The sequence below is a fragment of the Macrotis lagotis genome, chromosome 1, assembly GCF_037893015.1.
Source record: "Macrotis lagotis isolate mMagLag1 chromosome 1, bilby.v1.9.chrom.fasta, whole genome shotgun sequence".
NCBI classification, from domain to species: Eukaryota; Metazoa; Chordata; class Mammalia; order Peramelemorphia; family Peramelidae; genus Macrotis; species Macrotis lagotis.
In genome coordinates, this window is record NC_133658.1 from 308,138,310 (window position 1) to 308,151,650 (window position 13,341).

The following is a 13,341-nucleotide window of genomic DNA, read 5'->3' on the forward strand; positions in this document are numbered from 1 at the left end:
TTGTTTAGTTAGGTAGATTTGCCAAGGCTGAGATGACCAAAAGTTTAGGACAAAGGGACTCAAGGATATTAAAGATTAACCTTGAGTAAATTTGTTCTTCAGATGATACCTTACACATAATAGTACTCAATAAATATTTGTTGGTTAATAGCCAAGGTGGGGTCAGGATCTTCCTTAATGTAGAAATATTTTATCAACATATCTTCAAAGATGTGAAAAATAAGCCTAAAGACTTATATTTCATTTAGCAGTTATTTCATTTGCTGAGTTTGCTTACTGACCTATTTTTAAAACAACTGCTGAGCAAAAGTTTACACATGATTTATTTGTAGAATAAATTTGTTTAATATCCATAGTGCTGGCCACTCATTTTTTTAATTTTAGTATTTTCTGTGCTAATTTATAACTGATTATTATCAAGTATTGGGAGATCAAGGTACCAGTAAAGTGGCAGAAATTATATTAAAAGGAACTAGGCTCCCCTTTTTAAAAAAGATATGGTTGCCTGATATTTTTATTTCCCTAAATTTGATTTGTGGGTGTAAAACAAAAATAATTTGAATTAGAGGATTTTATACTCACTTTATACTCATTTGCAAATGATAGACTTCCTGAAAAAGTGTAAAAGGTAAGTGAATTGTTTTCCTAACCCCACCCCTCTACTTCTCTCTTCCTTATTTAATCAACCTTTGGTACTTTGCTATTTTATTGGATTGTAACTTTAGCTTCTTATTTATTTGGAGGGTAGCTCTGCTCTAGTAAGAATGAAATGACTACACATTGGTCTAAGGTTGCAAAAGTTACTTTTGATATCCTGATTTTTTTCTTAATATCTTTCAAGTTTTGATTGATTTGAATTCTCTATTTGGTTCAGTTAGACCTTTGAACTAAGCTCCCTTCAGACAGTGACTTGTAGGAAGGGCACTCAAACCTTCAGGAATCTTGTCATGAGACTGATTCTTGTGTTTAGTAATAGACACAGTGCTTGCTTCAGAACGATACAAAGATTAGCATGGCCCCTCAGCAAGGATGACACGCAAATTTGTGAAGCATTGATGACATGTAAATTCCTGAAGTATTGATAATAAGACAGTCTTTCTGGCTGCTGTTGTTTGTCTTTCATTCTCAAAGAAGTCCATGACAATAGGGAGGTGATAGCATGACATACTTGTGAATTGAATTTGATGAGGGAAGACTATGCTAAGTCACCAGCCTCACTTCTCCAGAGCTATCTGGGTCCAATGGTCAGATATGAATGAGGACAACTGGAGATGGTCCTGGATGTGACTTGCCCAAGGTCACAAAGCTAGTAAGTGTTAAATGTCTGAGATCAGATTTGAGGTCAGATCTTCCTGATTCCATTCTTAATCTTGTACCACCTAGTGGCCCACTTCTGGCTTCTACTGCAAACAGTTAAAAAAAAAACTGCTTGAGCTTAATCTGGTCCCTTATCCTTTGAGTTTGAGTAAGTTTGAAAGCTTAAAGACTAAGGTAGTAAACTTTAAGGGGCCCCACTTTGGGTGCAGATGTTAAAGGTGTTGGATCTAGGTATCAGTTCAGTTCAGCAAATATGCATTTTGGCTTTTCTGTACCACTGTAATTAGGAAACAACAATAGGAAAATTTTGAAGGTCTAACTTTGACCTCTTTTCCAAAGATAAAATTTAATTTATTTTTTTTTTTAGCAATTTTAGGAGCTAGACTATATAATGCTACATTGGTTGGTTGAATGAGGAGACCAACAAAACGAATGTATAGTGTATTCAGTGTTTACTCTTGCTCCCAGACACTAGTCTAAAGGAAAGGCACAACAATTAAATTTATGTAATATATCTGTGACACAATTCAGAGCACATGTTATCTCATATAGTGGGGCATGGTAATACCTGACATTTTAATAAATTAGGTTTACTACTAATAGATTAGTCAATATCAATTGAGTAGCCATTCTTAAAAAAGTATTTACTTGTTGGGGTCAGGGCAACAGCTACCCCCCCAAAAAAAAAAAATCTCTCCAGTCCCTGCCCTGCCCTCAAGGAGGATTTATTTATTCTTGAGGGGAGAGGCAGCTAGGAAAAGAAGAACAAATAGAAGTAAAACTTAAAGAAGTATGTTAGAAATGCTCTGGCCTCTTTTTCTTTAATCCTTTTTGAGCCAATGAGTCAAAGAATTAAATATTTCGAAGAGCAGTCTTGATGTACTTATACAGGAATCTCTTCTATACAAACAACATCCTAGACAAAAATCTCCATTTGAAGATTTCAAAGGAAAAGGGAGCCCATTATCTCTTGGGGGGCAAGGTAATTTTTCCCCCCTCACTTATTAGTATTTTTAGTAAAGATGGTTTTCAACACTCATTTTTGTAAGATTGAGTTCTAAATTTTTCTTTTTCCCCAAGACAGCAAGTGATCTGATACAGTATTATATATGTAACATTCTTCTTTTGGATAGTACTAATTAATAGGAAGTTTCTCCATATTACACTGAAATTTGCCTCTGTAGTTTGAATCCATTTCTTTTACTTCTGCCCTCTGGCCAAGTTGACCTAATCTAGGATAGACTCATATATTTGAAGACAACCTGCTTATCTCTCTTCCCTAGGCTAAACAGCCCAAATCCTTTCCACACAATCTGTAATATCTGGACTTTTTACCAACCTGGTCACCTTCTGTACCCACTCTAGTTTGTCACATTCATAAGGAGCTGGTGCCCGGGGCAGTCCCTGCTAACTTGCTATGGTATCCACCAGCTTCCAAGAACTATTTTATTAGACAGTCTCTCCCCAACCCTCAGTTTTCACTCTCTAGACACAGTGTAAAACCTTTGCTTTTGAAATTTGCGTCATGGATATAGAATGGGATTGGGTGATTGAAATAATTCATTGGATGATTCTCAGACTTTTAGGCTTGTTTAAGGACCTAGGTTTTTCCAGCTAATTAACAGATGATGAAGTAAAGGGACTTGAGATGGGAAATTAGGGCCTAGTTGACTGAAGGACCCCAGGAAATTCTCACTTAGCTCTTGTCCTGAGGAGAGTTATGATAGAGCTGAAAGGATCAAGAAATCATTGCCTACAGCATGATGGAGCACCATGGGTCCTATATCCCAGGCTTTCATTTAAAAGAGAAGCAAAGAGACAAAGTCCCTGTACTCTTCTGATTTACATGGATGGTTTGAGCTTTTTTGAATAATACTTCAACCCCTACTGTCATCTTTTCCTCTAGAATGAGTTTGGTTGAATTAATACTTCATCTAAACATTACTTAGAAATAAATTTTGTCACTCATCTGAGAAATCATGCCAGGCTCCATATGGGGGGGGGGGGGCGGAATTGACATAAAGCCATGTCTTGTCTAAGACTCAAATCAGAGAAATCAGTAAAAAGGGGAAAATAAACATTTTTGGTCTCTAAGATTTATAAGCAAAAGGGAACTACTATTCAAAAAATGATTTGCAAAACAATTCTCTAGGAAAACACTTTCCACTTATTATTCCCTGCAAGTTTTGCTCATTTCTACCCTTTTCCTTGTTACTCCTCTATAAATCTATTGCTTTCTTTAAAACGCAAATTAAAGGTTACCTCCTCTTAAGAAGATAACTAACTTTATCCCCTTTTGGGAAATCATATTCCCTTAACCCTTGTTTGTGCAAGTCATTCTACATCATGTACTCATTCATATAATCAAGTACTCAGTTGTAATTATAGTCTCATTGATGGTCACATTATCTCCAATGATGCAGATTTTAACCTGTCCATGTAACCTAATCCATCCCGTGTTACTTGTATCTGTCTCCCCCAAAGTTGGCCACAGGACATCTACCTAACATTTTGGAGATGACTTTTGTTTTCTCCTGATGGTATGGTTACCAGTAGAGCACATGGTGTATCCACGTCTTGTACTCACCATATGAATATCCTTTTGTTTTTCATTTGAATTTTTTTGTCAGTGACACCCTTTTTGCTCTTCATATTTCTTTGTTTGTTGAAACCTATTCATTTCCACCCTGCTACATAATCTTTTGGACAGATCCTCAGTTTCAGCTCTTTGAAGATTCAGTGCTTTGTGATTCACATAAATACAATAGTGATAGAATATTACAAAATATTAGGTTCCCCCCCCCCAGGAGAAGTTTATGGTCATTTAAAAAACTTAACAATTTCCCAAAGGCAATCTTGCTTTACCCTCCTCCCTCTGTTCAATTTTGAGACCAACTTATTGTCTATTTGCAGTGTCTATAGGATGGGTGGATGATTGGATGGATGGAAGGACAGACAGAAAGCTCATTCAGTTGTATATTATTGTCTGGATAATGGGCATCTTTAAATCATTTGACTTTTACTTTTTGAAATCTTATATGGTTCTGTCCTGTTCTGGGACTTGACAATTTAGCCTTATGTCATGCTCAGATAAGAATATCTGAAGGACATCATCATCTATAGGAAATTTTTCTTGAATTTTGTTGAATCTCTTCCAGGACAGTGACAAAAACTTGACGAACACATATGTTGTTCTCTTTAAATTTCCCCTGATATTGATGATCAGAGGAATTTTGAAAAAGGTTATCTATTTTTTTAATCTTTCACAGAATTTTTTATCAGTCTGAAATATTTATAGGAGACATCTTGTTGGAGGAAATCCTTTAAGTCTGTGGTTTGCTTTACCAAATCAAATGCTTAAAGGCAAAATCAAGAAGCATGGAATCTTTTATTCTTTACCTTTTTTTAGTGAATTATATTATGGTAAAGAAGTCTATTAAATAACAATGATTTTGAAAGTCTGCCTGTACCCTTGGAAAGGATGCCCTCAGTGTGTATGTAGGTTATTCTCATACAAATTTCTGGATTGGTAGACATTGATAGGCTTTTTTGTTATTTAAATAACATTAGGAGAAAGATTTTTTCACCCCACTCTTTGGAATTTCTTTTAGATACCTGGAAAATTAGTCCCTCATAAGCCTCCTCAAAACTGTTGCTTTCAGTATGCAGCTCCTCTTGGTACACTTAGCTCTGACAGCTGTTTGTCTCCTCTTAGGCCTTTTAAGTGTTATTTCTACTTCCACATGTTTCACATCAGGAACTGTAATGTTATAGTCCAAATGTAGTAGCTACATTGTCTTTGATGGATATATAATCACTGTTGATTTTTTTTTCCATCTTTCATCTGTTTATTACCCTCCTCTGGTTTCATACTTCAGTTCTTTCAGGAAACCTTGGAGTTCTTTACCAAGCTTTCTTTAAATTGTTTAAATTGTTCTTAGCATTGGCTCTTCCATCCTTCACTCTAAAATCTTACAAATGAGTTTTATTCTAAAAGTGTTTCCCTTATAAATCTTAGTGTGTGCTAAGGAAGTTTTTTAGGCTTTTTTTTGGAGGGGGGGCAATCTCCTGGCAGTTTGTTTCCTTCAGGTTTCTGTATGAAATTATTATTATTGATGTTGATGTCCTTTCCTCAATTCAATACTAATATTTTAGGTGTTAATAATTTGTATAAATAGGTCAGGTTGTAATTATTTTAGCTGCATATCATATCTTTTTCTCATTTTTTTTACCCTTGATGCTCTCCTGCTTTTATATTCATTTTAATCTTTTCTTTAATAAGTAACAGGTCTTGCTGTATACAAATATCTGATCCAGGAATGTTTACCATATTAAGTCTTGGTCTGTCTATTAAAATATAATCAGTTCCATTTTTGTAATTCTTTTGATGTCCTCTGTGTCAGCAAATCAACAACCATTTATTAATCACCTACTGTATACTTGGCACACAGAAAAGAAAGACAAAAACAGGCTAACCTCAAGGAGCTACCAAGTCAGGTGTCAGGCCCAAGAAAGTAATAACAACAACTAGCATTTAAAGCTACTTTCCAGTTTGTAAAGGGTTTTATAAATATCTCATTTTGTCCTTCCAACAATTCTGGCAGGCAGGTTTATAGATGAGAAAATTGAAGCCACAACTGAAGAGTTGTGACTTGCCCAAAGTTATAAAGCTAGTAAGTGTCTGAAGCTCTCTTTGAACTTAGATCTTGGTTTTAGGGTTCTAGGTTGTTTGCATCAGTTTGAGGACCGATGGTGATCAAGATGGTGGTGGTGGAGCAGTTGGGATGGGTGGGTTCTTTATTTTTCTTCTTCCCTTCTTGTTTATCTTGCAACCCTTTTCCCCGCAAGTTCTACTGTAGTTTTTATTAAATATATTAAATGTAAATATTAATAAATACATACATATGTAATAAATAAATATATATTAAATAAATATTAACTAATCTTTGCTTAGGATTTCAGCTTTCATCTAAAAAAATGCTAAAGGCTTCATCCTTTCTACTATTGTTATTAGGCAAGAAATATGTATTTGAGTTTCTTAAAAGAATCCCTGAAACTTGCCCCCCTCTCCTTTGTACTCCTTTCCCCCACCAATAAAACAAGGTAATGTATTGAAGACCTTGGGCTATACCTGAATTGTGAATTTTACAATATCACAAAGTGCCCAGATACTCACTAGATGACTACAAATCCTATAATGATCATTTTGACCAGATCAGATAGATATAAGAAAACTCTTAGATGAAGAGCAGATGAAGGAGCATCATGGAAACCTTGTAGAATGACAAGAGCCAGAAGTTTGGAAGATGACTTCCAGGTGGAGAACAACTGTTGGGCAGAATGAAGAAGTCACAGAAGACAGGTCAAAGCAGAAGGAAGCAGAATGGGTTTCCAAATCTGAGCAAGGTTTCAGAGTTGACATAAGAGTTTTGAAACCACTGACAAGGCAATGAGTAAATAGATATTTATTTCATCTTCCATGTAGGAGAAAACTCTGTGACCCACTTATTAGCAGGACTTCTTGGTCTTCACTGTTCTAGAAGGCATGCCAGTTTTAAAAATATAAGTTCTTTCGTCAAGAAGCACAAGCTGCCTCCCACCCACATGAAAATATCCAGCTTGTGTTGATATTTTCTCCTCTCTGGGATGTGAGCTATGTGTGTGTAAAAGGTCCAGACACACACTAGAAGCTAGAGCCTGGGAACAGGCTAGACCTTTGTGACACGTGCATATGCCTGTCTATATACCCAGGAAAGGATTTGTTTGATTCCTTTTAACTCTTGGAAGGGGAACTGCTCTGTTGTTCTCCCCTCCTCCACTTGGGTGTTTTAAAGGAGATAGCACCAAGGGACTTTTTGAGCACAACCTGCTGGGTTTGCAAGCTGCCTTCTTGTACCTTCTTTCTGCTTGAAATAAAATAGGGAGGGGAGGAACCAAATTAAAAAATACCCAAACACCCAACTTTCTGGAAATTCCAAATGTTTCTCCCACTATCCCTGACTTAGGGATAAAGAAAACTAGTCTCAATTGATGGAATTTCTCTAGGGACCATAGTTTCTGTTGGTCCCATTTTCCCTTTTCTTGTTTTGCTAACGAAATCCAAGACACTGTGTACTTAAATGAAGATTCAAAAATGAAAAACAAAATTCCTGGCTCTAATAAACTTACATTCCATTTGCAGATGGGAGGGTGGAGAATACAAGTAAGTATAAAACAGTACATGCATGATACAAGGTAGAATGCAACAGGACAGCTAGGTGACTAGACTGGAACTTTAGCTGTATGACCTTTAGCAAGTCACTCAACCTTGTTTGCTTCTGTTTCCTCATTTGTTAAATGAACTGTTATTCTAATGACAAATTTTTCAAATAAGAATTTATTTCTCTTTTATCTGCTTCCCCCCTCCAAAAAAATTGGGAAAGAAAAAAAATCCTTGTGACAAATATGCATAGTCAAGCAAAAATAAATTCCTATAATGACCACATTCAAAATATATCTCATTCTGGATATTTGTAACAGTCTGTCAGGAGATGGATAACATTTTTAGTTATTGATCCTCTGCAACCAGGGTTGATAATTCATGCATTATTTTCCACTGTACCTGGAGTTCCATCTGGAGATGAACTCTTGTCATTAACCATCTCTCTATGGATTACAAGTGAACTTGTGTCTACACCAGTAAAGGAATGTGAAGAACTCCAGAAGTTAACTCTTACAGGTTAGAAACTCTGTCAGAAGGGGAAAGATAATTTAAAAAAAAACCAAAAACCTGAATTTGCTTCCCTGTTTCTGTTTCAACTCACTGTTCAAATTTTCAAATCTCTAGTTAAGTCGACCTATATAGTCATAGCTTGGGAGGGAAGAGTATAAGGATGCCTGTCTTTTGAAATCTTTGGGGTCATGGGGGGGGGGGAAGCAAGTGGGCCCAGATATTCTTGGAAACCAAAGAAGATGGGCTCATTCACAAGTTCTATGGCTTACTGAGCTGGTCAAAGAAAGTCTGTTAGGTAGCCTGAAAATTCTCTATCTACCAGAAGGGGGCAGACAGTGACTTAAGAACCCCAAGGCAACAATAGATGCCTGAAATTATGATTGTGAGGGTAAATAGAAAATTCAGCTTTTAATTTAGAGTGAGAACAATTATGGCATGATAGTGGAGGGGTTATGATTGCTGTTCCTGGTATCCTTTAAGGAGAAGATGGAATTTAGGGGCAAGAAAGAAAGAAAGAACATTGGTTAATAGAAGCTTCTTTGTATGGCCAGGCTAAGCTGTGTCTCCCCACCCATGATTTCTCAACACCACAGGGTGTTTCCAGTTATCTCAAGGGGAAACTGAAATTTACAAAGTAAAAGTTCCACAGAGCATAGTTAATTTTATTTGCTGTTCTACAGGAGGAAAATGCATGCTCTAGGTAGCTGGGAGACACAATGGAACAAAGATTATGAACTTTCACTCTCCCCCCAAATCATTTGGGCGCTCACTGACCAATTGCCTTTAGTTAAGGATGTGATATATAAATAGATGTGTATGTATAAACACATGCATATATAATTACCTATCTTTCATTTCCATCATCTTAATTTCCAAAAATCACCCCCCCATCCAGATAGTTATTTAGGGTGACATTGAAAAGGAATGCTGACCAAGAGTGGGGTTAGTGTGGAGGTATTGAAGGTCTCTCTTGTTTCATTCACATACTGATCCTTAGAATTCTTACTGACTAGGAGCTGCTTTCCCCAGCCAAACTAGGCTTAGATGTATTTGTCTTTCCTGGAAACTGCCTGGGGCTGAGTCTTTTAGTAGTTTTGTGGTGCATCTGCTTCTGAAAAACTGTCATAAGTTCTCTCTGGATCTTACTACCTTTCTCCCAATCTTAGATTTGTTGCACAAATCTATTCTTTTGTGGATTAGAAGAGCCAGCTTCCAGTTACTGGGAATCTTGGAAGGTTTGTAGAGAATTTCTAGAAAATAATACCCTCCCTTCTCCTTCTCCCTCTATCTCCCTCTCCCATCTCTACAATATTCTGTTCACATGGTTAAGGTTAGATGTGCTCCTGCAATTAAAATGCCATTTTATTTAATATTGGGAAGGGCAAGCAAATATTTTTAACAAAAGAATTATTAAGAAAAATACACCAAATCCATGACCCTTCCTCTAGGAGCAAATTGTGTCTGGTCTACTAATTCTCTGAGAATCAGTCAACAAGTATTTAATAAATATATATATATATTTAGGTTTTTGCAAGGCAATGGGGTTAAGTGGCTTGCCCAAGGCTACATGGCTAGGTAATTATTAAGTGTCTGAGGTTGGATTTGAACCCAGGTACTCCTGACTCCAAGGCCAATGCTCTATTCACTGCACCACCTAGCCACCCCATGCACCACCTAGCTGCTCCGAGTCAACAAGTATTTAAATGCCAACCATCTGCCAGCCATAGTTCTAAGCTCTGGTCATACAAAGTGAAACAAAAACCAGTCCCTGCTTTCAAGGAGCTCATAGTCTAATGGAGTCACTATGCAAAAAACGAAGACAATGCTTAAAATGTAAGCAGTATAAATTGGAGATAACCAACAGGGAATGCACTAGCATTGAGGAGGGTCAGGATAAAATAGTCTTCTAGAATAGGTGAGATTTTAGCTGAGACCTGAAGGAAGCCAGAGAAGTCAAAGAGGAGGGAGAAAATTCCAAGTATGGGGGATAGGCACTGAAAATTGTGTGAGGAACAGAAAGGTAGGCTAGTGTCACAGGATTATAAAGTGTCATGGGAGTAATATTCAAAAAAAACTTGGAAAGGTAGGAGAGGGCTCGGTTGTGAAGTGCTTTGAATGCCAATTCTATATTTCATCCTGGAGTTTATAGAGAACCACTAGTTTTGATTAAATAACAGAGTGACATGGTCAGACTTGCATTTTCAGGAGATTGAGTCAAGGATGAGCTGGAGAGAGGAGAGACTAACTATTGCAACAATTCAGCCATGATGTGATAAGAGTTTTCACTAGGGAGAAAGAGAGAAAGAGGTACATATTGGAAATGCTGACAATGTGGAATTGGCACATTTGGCAACAGATTGAATACGGGAGAGGGGGTGGTGAGGGACATTGGGGCTGTTGAGGATGGCACCTAGATTGCAATCCTGGGTCACTGGAAAGATGGTGGTGCCCTCAAAAGTAATAAGGACATTTGAAAGAAGAAAAGAATTGGGGGGGAAATGAGTTGACTTAGGATATATTGAATTTAAGATGTCTTCAGGACATGCTGTTCAAGATATTCAACAGACATGGAAGTGTGAGAGTGGAGCTTAGGAGAGAGGTTAGGACTGGACAAATAGATCTGAATATCATTTGCAAAGAGATGATAATTCAATCCATTGAGTCTGAATGAGATAAAAGGCAGTAACGGAGAAGAGAGAAGGACCCAGGACAGAACCCTGGGAAATAACCACCAGTAATGGGAATAACCTGGTTGAAGATCCTTCAGAGGAGATAGAAGTTAGAGTAATACCACAGAAACCAAGAGAGAAGTGAATCAAGAAGAGGTGATCAACCGTGTCAAAGACTATAGAGAGGTCAAAAAGGATGAAGATTAAGAAAAATCATTTAGGGGCGGCTAGGTGGCATAGTGGATAAAGCACCGGCCTTGGAGTCAGGAGTACCTGGGTTCAAATCCAGTCTCAGACACGTAGTAATTACCTAGTTGTGTGGCCTTGGGCAAGCCACTTTAACCCCATTTGCCTTGCAAAAACCTAAAAAAAAATCATTAGACCATTAGTAACTTCTGAGATAGTTTCAGTTAAATGAAGGCTGAAGCCAGACTGAAGAGAATCAAACAGTGAGAGGAAGGAAAACAGAGGCATCAATTAAGTAGCCAAAAAAAAGAAGAAAGATTTGGGAAAACAAAAGGATGGAACGATCCAGTGAACAATTTTTGGAGAAAAAATAGACATATTTGGGGGTAGTAGGGAAACAGCCAGTAGAGAGGGAGAAATTGAAGATTAGTGAGAGAGTGAAGATAAAAGAACAGTCTTCTGGAGAAGAGATGAAATGGGTTCACTCGTGCATGTTGAGGAGTTTGCCTTGGCAAGGAAATAATCACCTCTTCATATGAGATGGTGTGGGAAGTGATTGGGGGGGGGAGTACCTGAGTGATATGAGATCTTGAGGAAAGGAAAGCTGCCGCTGAAAATCCTCAATATGTTGAATAAAATCTAAACACGGTTCTCCCCTGAGAGTGGAGAGAGAAGGAGCCTTGGGAAGTTTGAGGAATGATGAGAACATTGGAAAAACTTATGTGTTGAGTGGGATAGGCAATGGATTGGGGAGTTGGGAAGGAATGCTTTGCCCAGATGATATTATATGACACCTTTCCAGTGGTCCCAGTCATTATGGTTTTGTGATTTTTCTGTATTTCAGCAGCTTGTGAGAAAGAATAAAGATAGTAGTAGATGATGGAAGTGATCCAACATTGAGACTTGGGCAGGGCAAGATCAAAGATAGGATAAGGGAACAAGAGACTTGAAAGAAGAGAGAGAGCGTAGAGTAGAACTGGTTCATACTCTGGTCAAGATGGGGAGCCAGGAAAATGTAACCCATGCAGGGGTGATGGCCTGGGAAACAACTAACAGATTGAGGTACTGGATGCTGCAATAAAGATGATAAGAGAGTTGCAAGGTAGAAGGAAAGATGAAATGACAACAGATTTTGATTAAGGAAATTTCTCAGTTCATGAACATAAGTGTGGCCATATGTGACTCAGGTGGGATGGAAGAAGAGGTCATGGAAAATGAGTAAGTTAAGGAACTGATTGGTGAGGATGTTTGAGAAATCATCAATATCTATGTTGAAGTCTTCTAATATGAGGACAGGAGTTGGAGAGAAGAGAAAAACTTGTGAAGTAGAAAAAGAACAGTGTTTAGTTTAAATCTGAGATATATGGCAGTTTCTTAACTAAACTGCAGGCTTCTGCCACCCCCATCCTCCATCCCATCCTTGGCAAAGAGAACTTGTGATGATGTCCCTTTAGGTGAAGGAATCATTAAGAGTAGATAAGAAAGGTCGGGGAAAAGCCAAGATGATGGAGTAAAGGCAGGAATTCCCACAAGCTCTTCCCCAAACCACTCCAAATACCTTTAAATAATGACTCTAACCAAATTCTAGAGTGGCAGAACCCACTGAAAGACCAAGTGAAACAATTTTTCAGCCCAAGAAAAACTTGGAAAATCCTTGGGAAAGGTCTATTACACCAGGGTCAGAAAGGGCTGCAGCACACCTGGGCTGCCAAAGCAAACTGGCTCCAACCATCCAGGAACAGCCCATGGGGCACTGGGTCCCTGGGGGGTGCCTGGGTCCTGGGAAGTGGGTGTGGTTTCCAGACCTCTCAGCCTAGGAATTGTCAAAAACAACTTGGAATGTCAGCAGGAAAACTCTGCTGCACCGGAGTGAGTACAGAGCCCAGGTCAGCTCAAGTCACAGTGCAGCCCCAGACCCTGGGGGCCAGGAGCAGGCTTGGGGAGACACCTAGCATCTGCTTTCAGAGTGCTCAGCCCCAGTAAGGGGAGGACTGGGGAGACTTCAGAGGACTCTGTCAGGACTGAGTCAGAACTCTAATGCTTTGTTCATACTCAGATCCAGGTTGCAGTCTGGACACTGATCACAGGAAAAGGAGCTTTACTGCCATATCAATGAAGGGACACTCCTCACAGTTTCAGGACAGAGGGGAATGCTTGTCATCATCCACAGACCAGAGCACAGGCTAGGAAAGCAGTCAGTCTCTTAGAAGACCTTGAAGGAATTGAGGTATTGGGGGGGAATATCCTTGAAAAATAGTTGCAAAAAACCCTTAAAATTTAGTGATATGAGTCCTCCAACCTGGAAGCAGAGCCTCACCTTAACAAAGAGTTAAAATCAAGTCATAAGCTGGGGAAATGAACAGAAGAAAACAGAAGACAAAACAACAGAAGAAAAAAAATCCAATAGACAATTACTTTAGTCCCATGAAGGATCACATTACACACTTAGAAGATAAC

General features: G+C 38.3%; 1 pseudogene; it reads left to right on the plus strand.

Annotated features, from left to right (window-relative positions):
- The first annotated feature begins 963 nt into the window (after window positions 1–963).
- LOC141510630 (U6 spliceosomal RNA) lies at window positions 964–1,064 on the plus strand (annotated as a pseudogene).
- Window positions 1,065–13,341: the final 12,277 nt, after the last annotated feature.